Source organism: Lutra lutra, chromosome X (assembly GCF_902655055.1).
Source record: "Lutra lutra chromosome X, mLutLut1.2, whole genome shotgun sequence".
Classification (NCBI taxonomy): Eukaryota; Metazoa; Chordata; class Mammalia; order Carnivora; family Mustelidae; genus Lutra; species Lutra lutra.
The window spans coordinates 73,721,983-73,730,367 of NC_062296.1; positions in this window are offsets into that span (position 1 = coordinate 73,721,983).

Sequence of the window (8,385 nt, forward strand, 5' to 3'; positions counted from 1 at the left end):
CCACTTCTGGTAGAATTGAATAGTGGTTTGAACTGCAGAAAGTGAAAATGGGGAAAAAAACAGAGAATATGGCAAGTATTTATTATGCAACCTCATGAAGGAGGGCATTAGGATTTTCTTATCATTTCAGAGACAAGTGTCACAAGAAAGTCATTTATGTATTCTTTTTTTAAAAAAGATTTTATCTATTTATTCGAGAAAGAGAATATGAGAGAGAGAGCATGAGCAGGGGGAAGGGCAGAGGGAAGCAGGCTCCCCACTGAGCAGGGTGCCCAATGTGGGACTCACTCCCAGGACCCTGGGATCATGACCTGAGCCAAAGGCAGATGCTTAACTGACTGAGCCACCCAGGCACCCCTCATTTATGTATTCTTGATATCTACTTTTCCTGCTCATTCATTCATCTGTCAAATGTGCCCTGATTACTACTCCATGTCAGGTAGTGTTCTTGGCACTGGCATTCAATAAAAATTTCTTAATTGATGGGGTGACATCCTACTCCCTGTTTCATCTTTACCCACAACGTGATATCCAGCACTAATCCTGGAGTGCTAACATTTTATTGTCTGCCTGCTTTCACAATGTTTTTTTTTTAAAGATTTTATTTATTTATTTGAGAGAGAGCACATGAGCGAGGAGAAGGTCAGAGAGAGAGAAGCAGACTCCCCGTAGAGCTGGGAGTCCAATGCGGGACTCGATCCCGGGACTCCAGGATCATGACCTGAGCCGAAGGCAGTTGTCCAACCAATTAAGCCACCCAGGCGTCCCACAATGTTTTTTATAGTACCTGTGTGACAAAGTGATTCTCAGAACCACATCATGATACAAAGACATGTAGACCCAATGCCTATTGAAACTTCTGTTACTAATGCCAAAAGGGGCAGTCATTTCAAACAAGGATTTCCATGTAAAATAATACGGTAGTTTTGTTTCAGTTGAGAATGTGAGTCTCCTTATGACAGAGGACTCATGTCTTATTGCTAGCAGCTGCCTATTCCTGAGGAAGGAGTTCTTGGTTTCTTTCTTAGAGGGAACAGTTACCAGCATGACAACTTACCACAATGCATCACAAGAATTGGAAAATTTTAGTTTTTTCCATACATGTGACGAAGCAGTTGCCGTTTATATACCTCTTGTTCGAGTACTGAGCTTTCATTATTTCTACCTCCTGAGGTCACCTAGAAGTCCTTCCTCTGTCCCCAGACTCCACATTTTATTTGGTCTCTTTTAATAGCTCTTGACTGATTGATTGTAAGAACCTCTTAAGCGGTTTGACTGCTTTTTTCCCTGCCTGAGTGCTTTTTTGAGCAAGCTGATCTAATCATGCCTTTCTCCAGCTCTAAGTCTCCAGTGGCTTTTCAAGGCTCACCTGAGCTACAGAATCTCTCCTGACCTACCTTCTTCCCTCTCCCTGAAGGCCCCTGGCTAGATCACTCTGCCACTTGCTTACTCCCATACCGCTCTCTCTGTACCTTGAATGTAGAACTTACTATACAGTAAGGCAGTCATTCTATAACTCTGTCTTCCTCCCTTAGACTTTGAGCATGTTGAGGACAGAGAAAAATGCCCTATTTCTCTCTGCTTTTCCAGCACAGTGCCTGGCATGAAACAGGCAACACATGTGCAGAAGTGAATTAAACAAGAGCACCAGAACCTCTCAGTGAGCTCCTAAAGAATTTTACGAGAAACATTGAATTCCTTTTATGTCTTACGAATTTGTATTTTTTCAGCAATGATCTGCTCCTTGGTAGTATATTCCAAGTCCAGATAATAAGTCATCCTAATTCAACGAATTCTGTATCTTTTTGCCCTTGATGAGGCACAGTTGATCACTTCCCTTATGATAGACTTTAGAAGATGCAACACAGCTATCAGATAGCCCCCAACTATACCCATTTTGCCCCATTTCTCCTTCCCAGCATCTATAAAAACATGAAATAAATAATTTTGAGGCCATTCTTCCTTGGGCAATTCATTCCAAAAACCTATAGTTTGCAATGGATGTCTTGAGCTTGGGATCAATTCGAATCATAGCAAATGCCACAGTACATGTGGGGTCCAAGGGAAGCCTACCTCCTTGGTTTTCCCCACAGAAGAGGGAAACAAACTTCCTAAAGGCTCTGTGTTGAGAGAAAATGATCCCTGTATGCTACGTACTAGGGCACACTTAGTGAAAAAGTATTTCTCAGATAAGACTTGGCTCTGTTTTGAATTCACTTCACCTCCCCACTTATGTTTTCCTTTTTTTCTGTTCACTTTTTTTTCCCCAGAGCTTCTCCTGACCCCTGGTTCCCAGGGCCCTTGAACATGCAGGACTCACATTTCTTCTCCCACCTACCTGTGCTGCCTACAGGCTGTCTGAAAATCCCGATTCAAGCTAAAGTATTCACGGACGGATGGATTGTTTCTCTAAAGAGATTTGACACCTTTAAGGGACTCCTGGGCGAGAAAATGCCCTCGACCAAAGGAGCAGAACCTCTCATTCCAGATACGCAGACACTGTGGCGGACTAAAGCAAGAAGAATTTCACATATATCTCAGATCACATCACCGAGGCGCTGTGACCAAGAGAGCTGCACACTTTCACAGAGGCTGTGGGAGATTCAGTGTGATGCGAAAGACAAGAGGATCCATCAGACATTCCTGAGAGTTCATGTTACAGGTTTTCAAACTGTGTTCCTCAGTACGTAGGGAACCTGCGGAAGAACTTCAGAGGTCGCCGGAGTGGAATGAGAGGGAGACCCAGAGAACAAGTCGGTGTGTCTCTTGCCTGGTGCCCTGATGTGAACTAATCATAGTGGACTAGTAATAATAACATTAATATTATTTGACCACTAATGGGGTAATAGTACAGTACCACTATTATATTCTAATACATTCAGTTTTAAATTAAGGTCATTTAAAGATAAAAAGAGTTTTACTTCTCCAAATTTGGTCGACAAGGGCTATTTAAGCACACATGCCCTGCACCCAGAATCCCAGGTGAAACTTATTCAGCTGTCGCTACCTCAGGGGGAAGGGTGGTTACCTTTTGGACAGTTCAGCCCTGAAATGCAGATGGCAGGGTATAAGGAGACAATATTTTGTTATGGAGACAGGAGAAATGGGATAAGACTGAGGCATGAAAGTGGGCATGGCTGGAGGTTAGATTAAGGAGTGGTGAAGACAGATTGGCCTGCTTCATGGCTTTGCCTCTGATGGGCCCTGCCAATGACGCTAGGTCTCAGGCTTTCAGAACTGAAAGATGTATCACCCATGTCTTATTAATTGATCACATTTGTTACCCTTTCAACACCCCTAAGTCTATCAGAATGATAGCTTATTCCTGACCTCACAACAAACACCCACATGTCCCATAATGTATGAAAGAGGAAACCAGTATGGCAGTCCACTGACAGAGTGACTGGGATATTCTTTCCTGTATCCACACTCTTCTGCCCTGTAACTTTGCATGTCCTTTCGGTGCAAGAGGAATATATTTCCATGCCTCTGAACTCTGAGCTCAGCCATATGATTTGCTTTGGTCAGTGGCATGTGGGTGGAAACAACACTGGACTGGTGTCAAGGTGAGGCCGGATGAGGCCTTTTGTGTTCTGCTTACCCTCAGCACTTTTGTCGTCACCATGAGAAGACCATGGTCCAGTCAGTCTGTTCACCGATCCACGGAGGTTGAGGGATGTGTGGAGCAGAGCTGGATTTGACCTGCAGCTTGGAGCCATCTTGTTAGGCCCAACCAAGATCAGCTTAAGCCACCTAACCTGATAGGCAGATTTGTTAAAAATAAATGTTGAGAGTTGTAAACCACAGAGATTCTGTGACTGCTTATTACAAGGCAATGGCTGGCTGATATCATAGGTAAGAACTTGATTTTTCTGTCAGATCAGAATTGGACAAACTCCCTAAAGATTCGGCATGCTCATCTGTAAAATGTATATAATTATCACTATACCACAGTCTTATAGGCACTAACAAAACTAGTACATGTAAGATACGAGGCAGAATGCCTCACTATTAGTAGTATTATACATCCAGATATAAAGATACTTTGGGACTCAGAAGTGCAATGAAGTAGGACACATGCGTAGATTTCAAGATAGGGATTAGATATTAGAATACATGGTGGTTTGAAGAAAGGCATGTATTCTGAAACCTGGGGCAGATAAATCCTTTTTCTTTAGTTCAATGACTCTTAAATATCATAAATTTACTACCTAAGGAGATGAATAATTGACTTGGAAATACTTTTCTATTAAAGGGAAATAAAAACATGATTTTACTAATATCACTTAGTGTACAAAGTGCTATTAGTCATATGCTGTAGTTAGCACATTTGACTTGTTTGTGACCAAGAGTTCAGGTGAATACATTTGAGATTTATTTTGTAATTTTCAACATGCCAATATAAAACAGCTTTTTTTTTTTTTTTTTGCCCCTCATTGCCATCAGGTTGGAATAAATTGTCTCTTGATGCAAAGTTGTGGCCAGGGGTTGAAATTTACATGTGATTGATGGTCAAAGTGCTGACCAGCTATACCCTGCACCCTCCCCCCGCCCCCCACCATTTCTGGTATATCACCTCCTGGACTGGGACCTGTTTTGTGTAAACATTGAGATAATCACTGGTTTCTCTGCCCCTCACATGCACTTGAAAGTACAGAAAAATAGTTGACTAAATGGATTGTTAGAAAAAGAAAAAAGCCAACTCCTAATGAATAAAAATGTTTTGTAAAATACATTTCTAATTCTTGGATCTTCATTATAGAATCTTAGCATATTACTTCCCAACCAACTAGAAAATCAATTGGTTCAATCAGCTTTCTCATTGTGTAAGTCATAGTGAGGTAGTTTGATTCATCATGGAAATGGTTCAATCAGCTTTTTGAAGCCAGTTCAAGTTTTCCTGTAGGGATTTAAGAATGGATACAAAATCCCCGGAGTGGAGGTGCCCTCTTTCCTTATCATGGCAATTTCCCTGTGTTGAACTTGCATTCCCACAAAGATGAAACCCACAGAGGGACTGCAGCACGTCTGTGAACAGCTGTGAAGAGCTTTACAGCTGCAGTTAAACTAAGAAGCGCTAGACTTGGCATGGCTTTTTTCATTCTGGTAGAACTAGTAAAAATGCTGGACCCCATATTTTTCCCTTTGATACACCTGTTTGTGTCTGTGCAGCATGAGTAGATCACTCTACCTATTTGGATTCTTCCAAAAGCTAACCCTGAGACAAATATTTGGGTGTCTGTGGTTTATGAGTGGGTGACCCCAGGGAGCACGGTGAAGGAGTTAAGAAAAAAGAAAATAAAAATGTATTAAAAATGTATTTATCGAGGGACGCCTGGGTGGCTCAGTCGGTTGGGCCTCTGCCTTCGGCTCGGGTCATGATCCCAGGGTCCTGGGATCGAGTCCCGCATCAGGCTCCTTGTCCAGCGGGGAGCCTGCTTCTCCCTCTGCCTCTGTCTGCCACTCTGCCTGCTTGTGCTCTCTCTATGACAAATAAATAAAATCTTTTAAAAAAATGTATTTATCGAAAGACCTCCCCTTTCCAAAGTAAATTGAGGCAGTTAAAGGGGAGGTAAAGAACGTTCTCAGAATCTGCTGGGATTTGATCGCCTTTAGCACAAGGTAACTTAATGCCAAGATCTGCTTCCCTTCAGCTTCCAGATATCTCACATTGATTTTTGTTTGAAAATAACTCGAAGAAACAACATGAGTGGGGAAAGAGTCAAGATGGCAGAGGAGTAGCAGAATGAGATGATATCAGGTCACAGGAGTTCAGCTAGGTAGTTATCAAACCATTCTGAACACCTACAAACCCAACAGGAGATGGAAGAGAAGAAGATCATCAATTCAAGAAACAGAAAATCGACCACTTCCGAAAGGTAGGATGTGCGGAGAAGTGAATCCAAAGCAATGGGAAGACAGACTGCAGGGGGAGGGGTCGGCTCCCGGCAAGTGGTGGAGCAACGGAGCACAAAATCTGACCTTTTAGAAGTCTGTTCCACTGAAGGACATTGCTCCAGAGGCTAAGTGGGAATGGAGCCCTCATGGGGACAGTGTGGTCTCAGGTCCTGCGGGGTCACAGAAGGATCAGGGGTGTCTGAGTGTAGCAGAGCTTGCAGGTATCAGAGCAGGGAAGCTGGCTACAGAGACAGAGCCAAGGAGTGAGCTCTCAGATCGGGGTTAACTTAAACCATGATCTGCGGCACAGTCGGACCACTGCTCTTTGAGCAGGGACCCCACAAGTGGCATATCTGGGGACACTCATCTTCCTCCACCAGAAGAGCAGTGTGGCAGGGATCTGATGGGTTTGGAGACTCCAAACAGGGCTGTGTACTAGAGACAGAAACTCTCAGTCACAGGCCAGGTGAACTCGGAGTGTGGCCGGAGACCAGGGAGACAGGAGTGATTGACTGCCTTTCTCCAAGGGCACACTGAGGAGTGGGGCCCTGAGCTCTCGGCTCCTCTGGGCTGGAGATTGGAAGGCCACCATTTTCATTCCTGTCCTCCAGAACGCTACAGAAAGTGTTCAGGGAACAAAAGCTCCCGAGAGCAAACCCAAGCAGAATACCTAGCCAGGCCCCTGGCAAGGACTGTGCAATTCTGCCTTGGGCAAAGACATTTGAGAATCACTGCAACAGGCCCCTCTCCCAGAAGATCAGCAAGAACATCCAGCCAAGACCAAGCTCACTAATCAAGGAGAACGGTGGAATTCCAGAGGAGGGGAAAGCAAAGCATGGAATTCATGGCTTTCTCCCCATGATTCTTTAGTCTTGCAAAGTTAATTAAATTAAAAAGTTTTTTTTCTCATTCTAATTTTTTTTTAAATTTTCCTTTCTTCTTTTAATTTTTTTTTTTAAGATTTTTTATTTATTTATTTGACAGAGAGAGATCACAAGTAGATGGAGAGGCAGGCAGAGAGAGAGAGAGAGAGGGAAGCAGGCTTCTTGCTGAGCAGAGAGCCCGATGTGGGACTCGATCCCAGGACCCTGAGATCATGACCTGAGCCGAAGGCAGCGGCTTAACCCACTGAGCCACCCAGGCGCCCCTTCTTTTAATGTTTTTTAACTAGTTTGTTTATCTTAACAATAACTTTCATTAAAAAAAATCTTTTTGAACCTTCATTATTATACTCATATTTTATCCTTCATTGTATCTAACTTTATTTTTTGTATACACGTAGGGCTTTTTCTTCTAAAAAACTTTGGGATACAACTTCTTCTAATAGATCAAAATATACCCTAAATCTAGCACAGGGCTTTGTTCTAGTCTCCAGCCTGAGCAAATACTCTCTACTTTTTTTTCTTTCTTTTTCCAAACAACTTATGTTATCAGTTCCTTTTTTAGAATTTTTAAAAATTTTCATTTTTACAGTCATATTCCATCCCTTCATCGTGTTTACCCATATATATATATATATATATATATATATATATATATTCTTTCTTTCTTTAAAATTGTGGGAGGTAGTTTCTTCTAAGAGACCAAAGTACACCCAAAATCAAGTGGGTGGCTCTGTTATATTCACCTAATATAGATACATATTTTTAAATTTAATAGAAATTTAAAATTTATTTTTACCCACTTTCTTCTTTGCCCAATTTGGGGTCTCTTCTGAATTGGTTAGCATACATTTTTCTGGGGTCTTTGCCACCCTTTTAGTATTTTCTTCTCTCATTCATAAATTCTTATCTGGATAAAATGACAAAGTGGAAAAACTTACCACAAAAAAAAGAACAAAAGTCAGTACCAAAGGCTAGACACCTAATCAATATGGACATTGGCAATAGGTCAGATCTAGAGTTCAGAATAATGATTCTCAAGGTGCTAGCTTGGCTCGAAAAAGGCGTGGAAGATATTAGAGATACCCTGTCTGGAGAAATAAAAGCCCTTTCTAGAGAAATAAAAGAACTAAAATCTAACCAAGCTGAAATTAAAAAAGCTATTAATGAGGTGCAATAAAAAATGGAGGCTCTCACTGCTAGGATAAATGAGGCAGAAGAGAAAATTAGTGATATAGAAGACCAAATGATGGAGAACAAAGAAGCTAAGCAAAAGAGAGACAAACAACTACTTGACCATAAGGGGAGAATTTGAGAGATAAGTGATACCATAAGACAAAACATTATTAGAATAATTGGGATTCCACAAGAAGAAGAAAGAGAGGGGGGCAGAAGGTATATTGGAATGAATTATAGTAGATAATTTCCCTAATATGGCAAAGGGAACAAGCATCAAAATCCAGGAGGCACAGAGAACCCCCCCTCAAAATCAATAAAAATAGGACCACACTCTGTCATCTAATATAAAACTTACAAGTCTTAGGGAAAAAGATAAAATTCTGAAAGCAGCCTGGGACAAGAAGTCTGCAACATACAATGGTAAAAA